At 45.6% G+C, this 13,393-nt stretch overlaps 1 pseudogene; it reads left to right on the top strand.

The window, feature by feature from the left end:
• LOC129356156 (protein MTSS 2-like) overlaps positions 1–13,393 on the top strand; it is a 53,645-nt pseudogene continuing 40,252 nt past the window's right edge.

The raw sequence follows: 13,393 nt of genomic DNA on the forward strand, positions 1-13,393 counted from the left end.
ATGGATGCGGGTATGGAGAAGGAATGCAGCGCCTTGGGAGGGCTTTTCAGCTCATCATGAGCGACATGAAGGTAATTACGCTTTAAACTCTTCATGCCCCGCCAACACGCAGCAGAGTGTTGCCCTCAGCAGCTGGTTGCCCTCTGCAGCTGGTTGCCCTCTGCAGCTGGTTGCCCTCTGCAGCTGGTTGCCCTCAGCAGCTGGTTGCCCTCTGCAGCTGGTTGCCCTCTGCAGCTGGTTGCCCTCTGCAGCTGGTTGCCCTCAGCAGCTGGTTGCCCTCTGCAGCTGGTTGCCCTCAGCAGCTGGTTGCCCTCAGCAGCTGGTTGCCCTCAGCAGCTGGTTGCCCTCAGCAGCTGGTTGCCCTCTGCAGCTGGTTGCCCTGAGCTGCTGTTGCCCTGTTGATTCACCTCATCATAATTCACATTGTGCAGATTTTCCATTTAACTGCTCAAGTTTTTATTTATGCAATAGTAGAAATACATTAAACATACAAGGAAATGACTCAATTATTTTTAAAATAAGGCAACATTTCATTGCCTAAACTGCAACACCAGCATGACGTCAGTGAACTCTTGAACTATTGCTGCAAAATGTTCATCTAAAAACCGCGGGCCGGTTCTGACCCGGCCTGCTGGACCCTGGTGCAGGTTCTGACCCGGCCTGCTGGACCCTGGTGCAGGTTCTGACCCGGCCTGCTGGACCTGGTGCAGGTTTGACCCGGCCTGCTGGACCCTGGTGCAGGTTCTGACCCGGCCTGCTGGACCCTGGTGCAGGTTCTGACCCGGCCTGCTGGACCCTGGTGCAGGTTCTGACCCGGCCTGCTGGACCCTGGTGCAGGTTCTGACCCGGCCTGCTGGACCCTGGTGCAGGTTCTGACCCGGCCTCCATCATCCTGCAGCTTTCGTTGTAGTCGATGATTATAGTTTTTAAATCTGTTTTTTGCTGAAACATGATGATCAGAATCGGTTTGAAGCAACGCCGCCATCATTCAGTGAGTTATGAAACTGGCGCCAGAAGCACCTGAACCTGGTGAAAGGATCCGACTGGTTACTGACTGGGATTTCACTGGTTACTGGTTGGTCACTGATGGGTTCTGACTGAGTCCAGGTTTGGACCGGGGATCATCCAGCTGTTTGATATCCAGTTGAGGCAACTGGCCAGTCAGTCAAACAGTCGTTCAGTCAGATGTTGGAGCCGTGACCCGTTTAGCTGCTTCCTCCAGGTTGTGAAATATCCGGTTTTCAGTTGAACGGAACATTTTTTTCCTCCTACGGATGAGTTGGACTCACTGGAGCGAGTCGGTTCGGATCCAACAAATCAGAACCAGAATCGCTCTGACTCACTCCCTTTCGATCAACGTCTCCGAGCTTTTTATGCCATCGCTTGATTCGGATAAATAGTTAAGAATTTATTGCAGATTTTTCAGAAAATTGGTTCAAAATGTTGGGCTGAAGTGACAATATATTCCTAAATATAAACGGATTATATCAAATTGATTATTATTGTTTTAATGACTGACTTCCTGTTTTAGAGTGTCCTGGACCTGGTCCATTTAGGGGAGGTTCTGGTTCGGTAGTTCTGCTGGTTCTTATTTGTCATGCAAAGATAAAGGAGTTCCAGATTGCTCCGAACTCGTCTGATTTGTTGAGTTTGAGCAAACCGCACGCGATGATTCAATCAGAACGAATACCAGAACATTGTGTAAGAGAGGATCCTCTGATGATTCAGTGCTGCTCAAATATGGCTCCTCACATGAGCCATATTTCAGCAGGCTCCATGCTGAAGAGCACGACTCAGCTCCTTCCTCTGAACAGCTGCTGAATCAAAGCAGCGTCTGTGTTGGAAGGATGTCGAGTGAAAGCCTCGCGCGTTCTCGCTCTCGCTTCAACACTTTGTGTGGCAACATGATGAAACCTGCAAACATAGCCGTGAGTCATCTGTGATGACCAGGAAGAGCGCCGACTTCAGGGATGCGTGGTGTCACATCCTGGTTTGGTTCTGCCAGCAGAACTTCCTGCATCAGCCTCTCCTACGCAGCTTCTGCTGAGGAGGAAGTTAACTGAGCAGCTAGCTGACCCAAACTCTTGGGCCAGCATGGCGCTGCCCCCTGGAGGCCTCTGACCCCTGGAGACCTCTGACCCCTGGAGACCTCTGACCCTGGAGGCCTCTGCCCTGGAGGCCTCTGCCCCCTGGAGGCCTCTGCCCCCTGGAGGCCTCTGCACCCCTGGAGACTCTGCCCCCTGGAGACCTCTGCCCCCTGGAGGCCTCTGCCCCCTGGAGCCTCTGACCCCTGGAGGCCTCTGCCCCCTGGAGGCCTCTGACCCTGGAGACCTCTGCCCCCTGGAGGCCTCTGACCCCTGGAGGCCTCTGACCCCTGGAGGCCTCTGCCGCGAGTACTCCCTTTTAAAATTAAACTTTAATTTCTAAAGATTGCTTAATACTGGAACTGGACCACATTGTGAATATCCAATAACTACAGTAAATTATACTACTTTGATCTGGATATCAAATGTTTACTGCATTTTTCAGTTTTTCAACAATATTAAATTGGCCCATCTCTTTAATAATTGTGGTCCAAATGGAAGTTATGGAACTAAATTTAAATTATTGTGTGATTAATTGATTTATTGCTTTGTGTATCTGGATTAGCTCCAGTTTCCTCCAAGTTTCACATCATCAGCAGGGAAACCTCCAAAACTGGTCCTGGAGGGCCGCTGTCCCACAACTCTTAGACGTCTCCCTGGTCCAACACCTTGGTCCAACACCTCGAGTCCATCACCTCGGGTCCAACACCTTGGGTCCAACACCTTGGGTCCAACACCTCGGGTCCAACACCTCGGTCCAACACCTCGGGTCCAACACCTTGGGTCCAACACCTTGGGTCCAACACCTCGGGTCCAACACCTCGGGTCCACACCTCCGGTTCAACACCTCGGGTCCAACACCTCGGGTCCAACACCTCGGGTCCAACACCTTGGGTCCAACACCTTGGGTCCAACACCTCGGTCCAACACCTCGGGTCCAACACCTCCGGTTCAACACCTCGGGTCCAACACCTCGGGTCCAACACCTCGGGTCCAACACCTCGGGTCCAACACCTCGGGTCCAACACCTCGGGTCCAACACCTCGGGTCCAACACCTCAGTCCAACACCTCGAGTCCAACACCTCGAGTCCAACACCTCGGGTCCATCACCTCGAGTCCAACACCTCGAGTCCAACACCTCGAGTCCAACACCTGGGGTCCAACACCTCGAGTCCAACACCTCGAGTCCAACACCTCGGGTCCATCACCTCGAGTCCAACACCTCGAGTCCAACACCTCGAGTCCAACACCTCGAGTCCAACACCTGGGGTCCAACACCTCGAGTCCAACACCTCGAGTCCAACACCTCGAGTCCAACACCTGGGGTCCAACACCTCGAGTCCAACACCTCGAGTCCAACACCTCGGGTCCAACACCTCGAGTCAACACCTGGGGTCCAACACCTCGGGTCCAACACCTCGGGTCCAACACCTCGAGTCCAACACCTCGGGTCCAACACCTCGAGTCCAACACCTCGAGTCCATCACCTCGGGTCCAACACCTTGGGTCCAACACCTCGAGTCCAACACCTCGGGTCCAACACCTCGAGTCCAACACCTCGAGTCCAACACCTCGGGTCCAACACCTCGGGTACCAAGTTCTCCAGAGTCCTGCTAATGACATCATTATTTCAGTCAGTTGTGTTGAAGTGGAGACGCATCTAAAAGTTGCAGGAGACCCTCCAGGCCTGGAGATGTCCAGCTCCGCTAAGACATGCAGGACACTGCTCCAAGTCCAATTACTCCATTACTGATTTTATCACCTCAGTATTTGTTTGATTTTTTTTGTTTGATCTTCATCTGTCAACTGAAAATTAGAAACTTTTAATTTGAAGTCCTTCAGCTTTCAGTGGCATCTGTCTCAGCAGGAAACCTGCTGCTTCGTAGTTTTCTCTGTTAGCGTTGTTTCCAGTCAGAATCTGGAAACTGGATCTTCTTCATTCTTCCACTAGGCTGCACAGAAACTGAGTTTAATATGATTTATTGATACCATCCTGGAAACACCTGGAGAAATCAGCAAAAGTAGCAATCAAGTCAAAACTGTTTTAATCAGCAGAATTAATCAGATATGTTTCTTTGACTTTTTTACTTTGATGATATTTTCTGTAAATATAAGAAGTCAGCAGAAAACTTGATGAGGAGCTCCAGGTGAGACAGACGGCTTATTGATTTCTGTCTTGGCTATATTAGGAGTGACATCATGACCACTGATCCTCATCACTCCTCATCCTCTGCTTCCAAGATTGTTGGCATGGCTAAAGCTGTGGTAGGCTTTACTTCACATCGGAGAATACCCGGAGGCTAGGGTTGGGGTTATGGTTAGGGTTTAGGTTGGGATTGGGGTTAGGGTAGGGGAGTACTCAGAGAAGAGTAGAAAACAATCAGAGAGTACCAAGGCTTATGCAGGGATTCAGACCCAGGACCATCGTAAGCCATCGCAGCAGTTTCTAATGGCAACCCGTCTCCCCTGCGTCATTAAAACGGCGAGAAAAATAATCGGGCCTGATCTATCAGAATGATTGATCAGGCCCGATCTGTCACAAGGTCCGAAAACTGATCGGTTGATCAGTGATTCACGTTAAGCTGCTGATTTAATGTTTTCCTCCCTGTGAAGAACAAAGGCTTTGAGGTGGCGGTATGCATGGTGTGTGTTTCTGTGTGTTCCAGCTCAGGTTGTGTGTTCTCCAGTCTATGTGTAATTAAGTGTGGGTGTGGCGTTAAGTACAGGTTTGGCTGTGACACACAGCAGACTCACCCTGCGTCTGCAGGCCGTGATGTGCCGAGCGACGCTGACTCACCGTGCCGATATATTTCATATTTCCTCATAGCGCAGCTGATTCCTTCCAGAGAAACAGGCCGCAGGTGAGCGTAGGAGGAATGGAATTCAGTTTTTCTGTTGAAACTAACAGGGAAACACTGGGAGGATTTCAGCTAGGAGGGTTAAAGGTCAGAGGATGACAGACATGAGGTTGGTCTGGCAGCTGGGTAACTTGGTGAAGTCCTGCTTCTCACTGAGGCGACACACGCTCAGCAGCCCTACACCGTGTTATTTTATTTCTGCGTTGTCGTTCAGTCCACTGACACGTATCCGTCACTCTGCAGCTCCGCTGGAACGGCAGCGCCAGCGATGAAGCTCCAGAGCCACATAAAGCCGCTTCCACAGTGGGGCTGGAGCAGCTGCACAACGTTTCCAGAACCACAGACTAAAGTCTAAGATCAGAGAAACTCATTCAGGCTTTGATTCCTGCAGCAGGTCTTGAAAAATCGATCAATATATTTGTGTTTTTGATGAATGTTTAGCAGAAGGAATGTTTATTGCCTGTGTCATAATTTAAGTTTTCACTTCAGGTATAAATGCTACTATTTGATCTGGCAAAATGTGAAAACGATCTGGTAATAAATTTAGACATAAAAATACTTGCAGGCACAAAACAGCAGCTACTCAGTTTAAAGGACTAAAAAACCTGTAAATTAGTGACATGATATTTAACAGTTAGGCTCTTAGACATAAATCATGTGAGTCAAAGCTCACAACACTGATATCAAATAATGTCAAGAAAAAATGAAATGTTCATTGAAGTCAAATGCAAATCTCACACTGAACGTCTACTTAAAGCTGCAGCATGTGACTTACATAAAAACAAAAAGATTTTACACATGTATTAAAACTTTCATTGTCCTAACATTAGACGACAAAGTAGAAAACAATCAGAAACAGTTTCCCTCTGTTATTTGGACGAACCACTGAGAACCTTTCAGAAATTGTTCTGCACTTTGCTTCTGTTAGTTAGTGCAGGTTTAGTTCGTTTGGCAGGAAGGAAACAAAGTGATTGATCCCAAATGGACTGACTCCCAGTGGTTCCCCGGACCTGGGCTGGCGTCTGCTCTGCCTCCGGTCCATCTTTGTCTGTTGTAACTTTGTTGTTAATATAGTGAAAGTAAAGAAGTGGAGGAAGACGCTTGGTCACTTCTTCCAGCTGACTGCAACAGTCATTCCTGTCCAGATGTTTTTCAAGTAATTAAACACAGCAGAATATAAAATGTTTGTTGAACAGGAAATGAAAGGATTACATAATTATTCCCATTTATTTATAAAAACATTCCTTTATCAGAGCTGACCAAAATCAGCTCTGATACCACTATGCAGTTTGGTGTTCTTGGGCAAAAAAGTAGGATTTTAATTCAGATGCATTCAATGCAGTAGAAACGTTTGTTTTTTGAATATTTGACATGCCTATCAGATCTGGAGAAACTCATGTGAATTGAATGGAAGCTTGCTGTGGCTGTCTGTGTTTCAGTTTTGATTGCTTGTTCAGATTTCCCTCTTTGCCTGGCCGAAGCTTTCTGTGGGGGATTATAACACTGTAATCTCTTATGCAGCAGCTCAATCTGCAGCGTCTCTGCGGATCCCGCAGCGGTTTCAGACCCGGCTCGGTCCTGACATGCACAGATGATGAGGCGGTTCACCTGAATGCAGCGCCATGCAGCATTCAGATGCAGGGTGTGGCCTTATCTCAAAGCCTGATGAGGCAGATGTTTCAGGAAAATCAGAGTTTATGAAGCCAAAATGCTCCAGGTTCTGAAGAACCAGCTGACCGCTTCAGCTTTGAGACGCACAAGAGAAATCAGCTGGAAAAAGTTTGAAAGCCGGATAAAGATAAACAAATCAGATGCAAAGAAGGAGAAACGTCACGTGAGACTTGGCCCACTTCCTCTTCTCCAAATCAACAGACTCTTTGCTGCTGTTTGCTACAAGACAAAGATAAAAATCAAAATCACATTGAACACATCATGACTGGTTCCTGACGCTAGAAGCTACTAGCAGCAGCGTTTCCTGAAGAATGTACTGAAAAACCTTTTTGTTCTTCTAGCGGTGTGTTGACGATGTTTTAAAGCTCTTGGTATTCCCAGAGCTGGAATCAGGTGATAAGCGGCTCTGTTGCTCGTCAGGTTGAGGAATTTTCCTGTGAAGCTTTATCTCTGTCAGCCTGCTGCTAGCATGCAGCATGATTAGTGAGGTCTGGCGAAGCTGGAGGCCGCGTGCGTGTCTCCGCTTTGAACCTCAGGATCTTCATCAGGAGATCAGCTGAGTTAGGATGGGCTTTGTGCTTTTCTGACAGACCAAGGTTTCCTCAGCAACACAGTGAACATCAACACAGAGTGAGCAAACATGGTGAGGTCAGGATGGGAGAAAAAACGCAGCATGAAATCCTCCATCTTCCCCCTTCAGCTCCCTCTGGATGCTCAAACATATAGTCACAAAAATAACTGGAACATAGCTCGAAATGGCTGAATTGAGTGGTAAATATGAGCAGATATTAACAATAAGCCTCACCCTCGCTGAATCCAGCCACCTGATTGGTTGGTTGAGGAATGTCTGGTTTGGTTTTAGTCAGATCTGGGAATGTTGTCACACCAGAGTTCAGGTTGGAAAACCCCATGCAATGCTAACAGCATTAGCTTGTTCATTACAACATTTCTGTCTCTAATAGCATTAGCTTGTATTGCTAATAATATCAATAGATATGCAGTCAGTCTGGTCTAAAGCAGAAAATGAGATTTGGTAGAACATCTTGTCAGCGCTCAGTCTGAGGTTAGAATAGTGAACGTTCATTGGATCAGGGATGTGGAGTTCCTCTGTCCGCAGGCTTCAGTCTGTTACGATCCACGTTTTGGGATCTGTGCCTCCAATTACTCAGATTATTATCATATTTGGGAGGAAAGTTTCAAGCAGCTGTTATCTTGAGGGGAGTGACTCCTTTTGTCTGTGCAGACAGAGTGTTTGCATTATGTTGAATGACATGAAATCATTTCACAAAATGCTGTAGGAACGGCATATTCTGCGTTACTTTACACTTTAACATGTGCAGAAATCTGGCAGTCTGGTTTAAATTATTCAATTATTTTTGTTGTAAACAAACCCAGAAGTGATACATTTGACAGTTTATTATCTCTGATGTCTGTCCTTTCTGCCCTGTGAAAAAAAGTTTTCTTTTTGGATATATAAAACTTAAATCTGGTAAAAATGTGACTTTTTCTCTTTGGTGTACTAAAAAGCATTAAATAAATTTGATGTATTAATTTGGGGTAAATGTGCATTAAGGCTTCTCTGAGCTTTATTTCCCCTGAGGAGTGTCTTGTCCTCAGACTGTTTGAACTCTTTTAATCACCATCTTTATCTGTTTCTTCACTATTTCTTTACATATGTGATTCTCTGAGTCACAATGGGACATCATTTTTTCCCTCTTGGGTCTTAAATGGTTATTTATTGCAAAATGATTGATCTGTAGCGTGAGAAGCCAAAGTCAGGAATTTGTGTGTGGGACGCCGGCTGGCCGCAGACTTGCTTCATCTGCTTCTTTATTGGAAGTTAATTAGATTTAATTATTAGCATGTAATCATTTCTGATGCAATGAGGATTGGCTAATGAGGCCAGTTTGATTCAGATCCTTTGTTGTGTTGAGGAACACAGGAAATACTGTTATTGTGTTTGCTTCCATTTCTCTTTCGGCTAAAGTTATTTAGCATGTTTCAGTTGGGTTGGTTTAACTGTAATCCTGGTTCTGTGACATTTTGGAAATATTTTCCTGTTTCCTGCTTTATTTTGTCGCTGTTGTATTAAATGTGTCTGTTTTTCAGTCAGTATGTTGGCTGCTTGAACACGGCGCCAAACGTTCATAACTAAGCTTTACAACTACAAGTCTCCTCAGAAATGATTGTAAATTTAGTATTTTGTCAGTTTCTTGAATGTCTGATTTGTAAAATTTCAGTTTATTCCTTTGTTTTAGTCACTTTCCTTGTTTCTTTCTGTCTTTGGCAAACCAACTGGCCTGAATGATTAATGAGCATCAGAATATAATAATCTGGTTGATGTGACACATTCGAGCCTCTTAAATCAATCCAATTTATTAGCATAGCACATTTCAGCAGCGATGCATTTCATAGTGCTTTACGTCATCAAAAACACAAAGTCATGCACTGACAGACCGAAGGATTTCTAACAAAAAACATGTTAGCGGTTAGCTCTGTGCGGCTGCAGGTTATGATGTACCACAGGACCGTTCGGGTCGGGACCGTTTGGGTCGGGACCGTTCGGCTCGGGACCGTTCGGCTCGGAACCGTTTGGGTCGGGACCGTTCGGCTCGGAACCGTTCGGCTCGGGACCGTTCGGGTCGGGACCGTTCGGTCGGGACCGTTCGGCTCGGAACCGTTCGGCTCGGGACCGTTCGGTCGGGACCGTTCGGTCGGGACCGTTCGGCTCGGGACCGTTCGGCTCGGAACCGTTTGGGTCGGGACCGTTCGGGTCGGGACCGTTCGTGTGAAGTCTTTAGGCTTGGCGTGTTAAACATGACTGCTGTGCAGTGAACTGACCGTCTGTCTGTCTGTTGCAGGCCAGCTATCCCACCTGGGAGGATTTCGTCTCCAAAGGAGCCAAGCTGCAGGCCCACCTCAGGTAACCACAGCTGCCATAACTTGATGATTCAGCAGTTTTAGAGCTCAAAGTGGGTCCATGCAGGCTCACACTGCTGAAACAGGAAGTCCAGTTAATCATCCAGATTGCATTTGTTCACAGAAATAAGAAATCTGGATACCATTTTTGAAAATTACAAACACAGTTTTGGTCACATTGAGTCTTTCCTTCTGGTGAGCGTCACTCTGCTGCCAGTCGGCCACAGAAGAAAACTCTGCTCCTTCACACACTTTGTTCCTTCAGTCACGGCAGTGATGGAAAATCTCTGAATGGGATTTATGTCTGCATTGACAGCAGCAACCTGGGCCCTGAGTTTTCATGCTAACAAGACGCCGCCAGCTGCTGCTGCTGCTGCTGCTGCTGCTTTTTGTTTCTGAGGACTGCAGGATTATTTCTGCTCTACTCTGACATTGATGCTTCATTTTAATCAACAATTTTGTCCAATTTTCTTTCTGCATTTTCACAAACACTCACAGCTGTTGAGTGTATCTGGAAGTTTAAAAGGTGAAAAAAAACCCTTAAGAAGTTGGAATGACTGACAATACAACTTATTGACTGAGTTTCCACCAAGCCGGTTCAGTCCAACTCCGGTTCGCTTCAGTCCAGCATTCATATTCCCTTAGTTTGTTTATGCCGGTTCTAAATGTGATTGGCATCACAGGCTGGTGTTTTTAGATCCACGAACTGATGACTGAACTTGGATTTAACAGAAGTGCAAATAATTGGTATATATTTTGATTGTATTTTTTAATTTGTTTGTTTTAAGATTTTATAGTTGTGGGTTTAAGTGTCAGTAATGTCTTCTAACATAATTACCCAATATTTTACGTTTCTTGTCAACTTAACATCTTTTAATACAAAAGCCTGGTGGCCCCACAAATTTCTGGGTGAAACCCTCTGAGTTTCTCTAAGATAATGAAAATCCACAGCAGCTTCACTGATTTCCTCTGGAACCCAGAGAAACATGCAACTGACCCCATGCTAACGCTAACTAATCACACAACACTTAGCCTGGCAGGGGCACGTAAAGCATGGCGGCCCGCCAGGCCTATAAAACACTGGGGGAAACCCTGAACTCTGTCTGAGGCCAGAGACGCGCTCCATGGCGCTCCGTGGCGTTCTGCCGCAGACCTGCAGAGCGCCACGGCCTGAAACCTCCAATCAGCTGACATTCTGTCAGTGGCCTGGATCAGAACCGCACAGACAGAAGGTCCCTTGCTGGAAGCTGGCCGGGCCGCCGAACTGGCCGCCGCACCATCAAACCTTCCAGCCGGCAGCGTCTCATCTGGCAGGATGGAGCCGCTTTGCTGCAGGAAATGCATAAATGCATAAACATGTTCAGAGTAAATGTTTACAGCTGTTTGGTGCGGCAGTTCTACTGGTCCGTTTCCTGTGGTATCTGGTGATCTGGGATTGGCAATGCCAGTCAGTGAAATGTCTGAAGCTCAGATGAGTTTTGTTCTTCTTGTTGAAAGTGTTTCTGAATGTTCTCTGATAAATCAGGTGATTATCGGCGACCGATCGGTCGAACGCTGGCTGGCCGTTAGGATCTGCATGGGAGCTCAGAGCTGTGATATTTCTGTGTTTTGTGTAGGACGACCCTCCTGCTGACCGGAGCCTTCCTGGACGCCTCCAGAAAGTGGCCGACATGGCTACCGGGACCAGAGGTGAGAAGGACCGCCACAGAACCTGAACTGGGCCCAGTTGGTGTTCAGGTCTGGGTTACTGGTGAGAAATGAGCGGCAGCATGAAGCTCAGGTTGATTCTGTTTGAAATGAGACTCGTTTCCTCAGAACTCCTCACCGGATCCAAACCGGCGTCTGGATCAGAACCTCTGTACTGTTTCCTGTTTCCTGCTCTAAAATACTTCCTGCATCCGCTTCTAATAATGTCATAATCAGAACAGCCAATCAGAGGAAGAGTTGCTCCTGCTGGACCAATCATGAGGCTGGGATACCACCAAGCTAAGTTAGGTCAGCAGCAGCCAGACATGCTAATGCTAATGTTAGCATGCTAATGTTTCTGCAGGTGCAGCTTCTCGCTTCAAGTAACAGGAAGGAAATGAACGAAAAGAGGAGGAAAATCTAAAAACGAGCTGGAAAACATGACAAATAACAAGATGGCAATAATAATAAAAGCTGAACGGTTGAGTCCGGAGAGTCGGACAGAAGTCGAAGCAGCTTTCACTGCAGATGAAACACAGAGCCTGTTTTATTTACTTCATGTCTTTGGCAGCTGCTGACATTTGCACTGAGGAAGAATTGAAATATTTGTTCTTTGCAATCATAGATGATGTCTGTTTTATCGTTTAGATATTTTCTCTTAAAAATGTCTGAAATTTGAACTGAGGAAATAAACAATATAGTTCTTTTGTCTTTTTAGATTTATTTTCTAATTGAAAACGTGATATTTAAAATGAGCTGCACATAGGAGAGATTGACAATTTATATTTTAATTATTGGACATCAATAAAAGATAAATCCACTTTCCAAAGTTTAGTTTAAAATATTTCTCTTTTGTTTATCCAAATAAGTTGACATGTTCAACTTCTAAAAATAAATCTGTGAAATATTCTTCAGATGAGCAGGCAGCATTAAAATACTTCTGTTTCATATTGCGATATGAATCAGTATCGTGCGGAGGCCCGAGGTGCAAATCGCTTCAACAAATTCAAAAACGCAACATTAACGAACCACAATTACAAATTACAAAAACGCTCCTGCATTAATAAAACAGGAAGGGTTTGTCCCAGTGTGATTGGACAACAGGCCTGAATACGAACAGGCCGAGTCCTGCTTATGTCGCCGCCATCTTGAAAGTGGCAGAGGAGAAAACGTGCTGCGTTTTCAACGGTTTCAACGGTTTTACAGCACAAAGTGGAGCCACTGCCTTTACCTTTCACTGGTAACATTAAAGATAATAACCACGTAAATTTAGGAGCAGAATGTCTTGACTTTGTGGCCAGTGCTGCACATTTCCATGGTGAAACAAACTAATAAACAACAGAAAACTATTTCCTTCGTAACTAATTTGCCCCAGTTAATTCCTCTGATTATTTCTTAGCTTAGCTAACTTTTTTATACTGTGTTGTTTTTTGAAAGCGTAACTTACAAGTTGCTTGTAAGTTATTTTGTCTGATTTCAGCAGTTCTATGATATTTGCTCTAGAAATCAGAAATACTTGGTGCATTTTGTGTTTTTGCAGTGTAATTCGTTAAGATCTAACGTCTCCTTCCGTCATCGGTTCCACATTTATTGAAAAAACTATGTTTGTACAGAGAAAATCTCCCAGTTAGAAGTAATTAGATCCCAATCAGCTGATTTTCAAAGAAGCTTCCCAGCGAACTGCTCTGGTCGTTTCACATGACTGGGTTCCTCTGGAAGCAGCAGAACTGTTGACGTCTTCGGCATCATGAGGTTTCACAGCACATCTTCAGGAACACACACATCACAAGACAGCCTACTGAGCCCTGACCGCGGTTACCTCAGATAAACCAGCTGCAGTCCAGCCTCCAACATGTCCAGCTGACTGCAGCTACAAACGCAGCATCAGAACTAGGGCTGTTGTAAACAAATGTTTTGGTAATCTACGGTATTGCGTATTCTTACGATAATCGAGTACTCTGATAAAAAAAATTCTCAAATAAAATATTGGTAAATCTGGCATAACACCAAAGTTACTATCGGATATCAACATCAATCTAATTATTAATATTTAACCTTCTCTAACAAGTTACTTTTCCGTAGTTTAGAAAACTAACTGGTAACAATAGCAATTCACTCTCTAAGTTAACCTGACGAAGTTATACAAGAATCTGAAATTATATTCAATTTAATAA

Source organism: Poeciliopsis prolifica, unplaced genomic scaffold, assembly GCF_027474105.1.
Source record: "Poeciliopsis prolifica strain line A6 unplaced genomic scaffold, Auburn_PproV2 SCAFFOLD158, whole genome shotgun sequence".
Classification (NCBI taxonomy): Eukaryota; Metazoa; Chordata; class Actinopteri; order Cyprinodontiformes; family Poeciliidae; genus Poeciliopsis; species Poeciliopsis prolifica.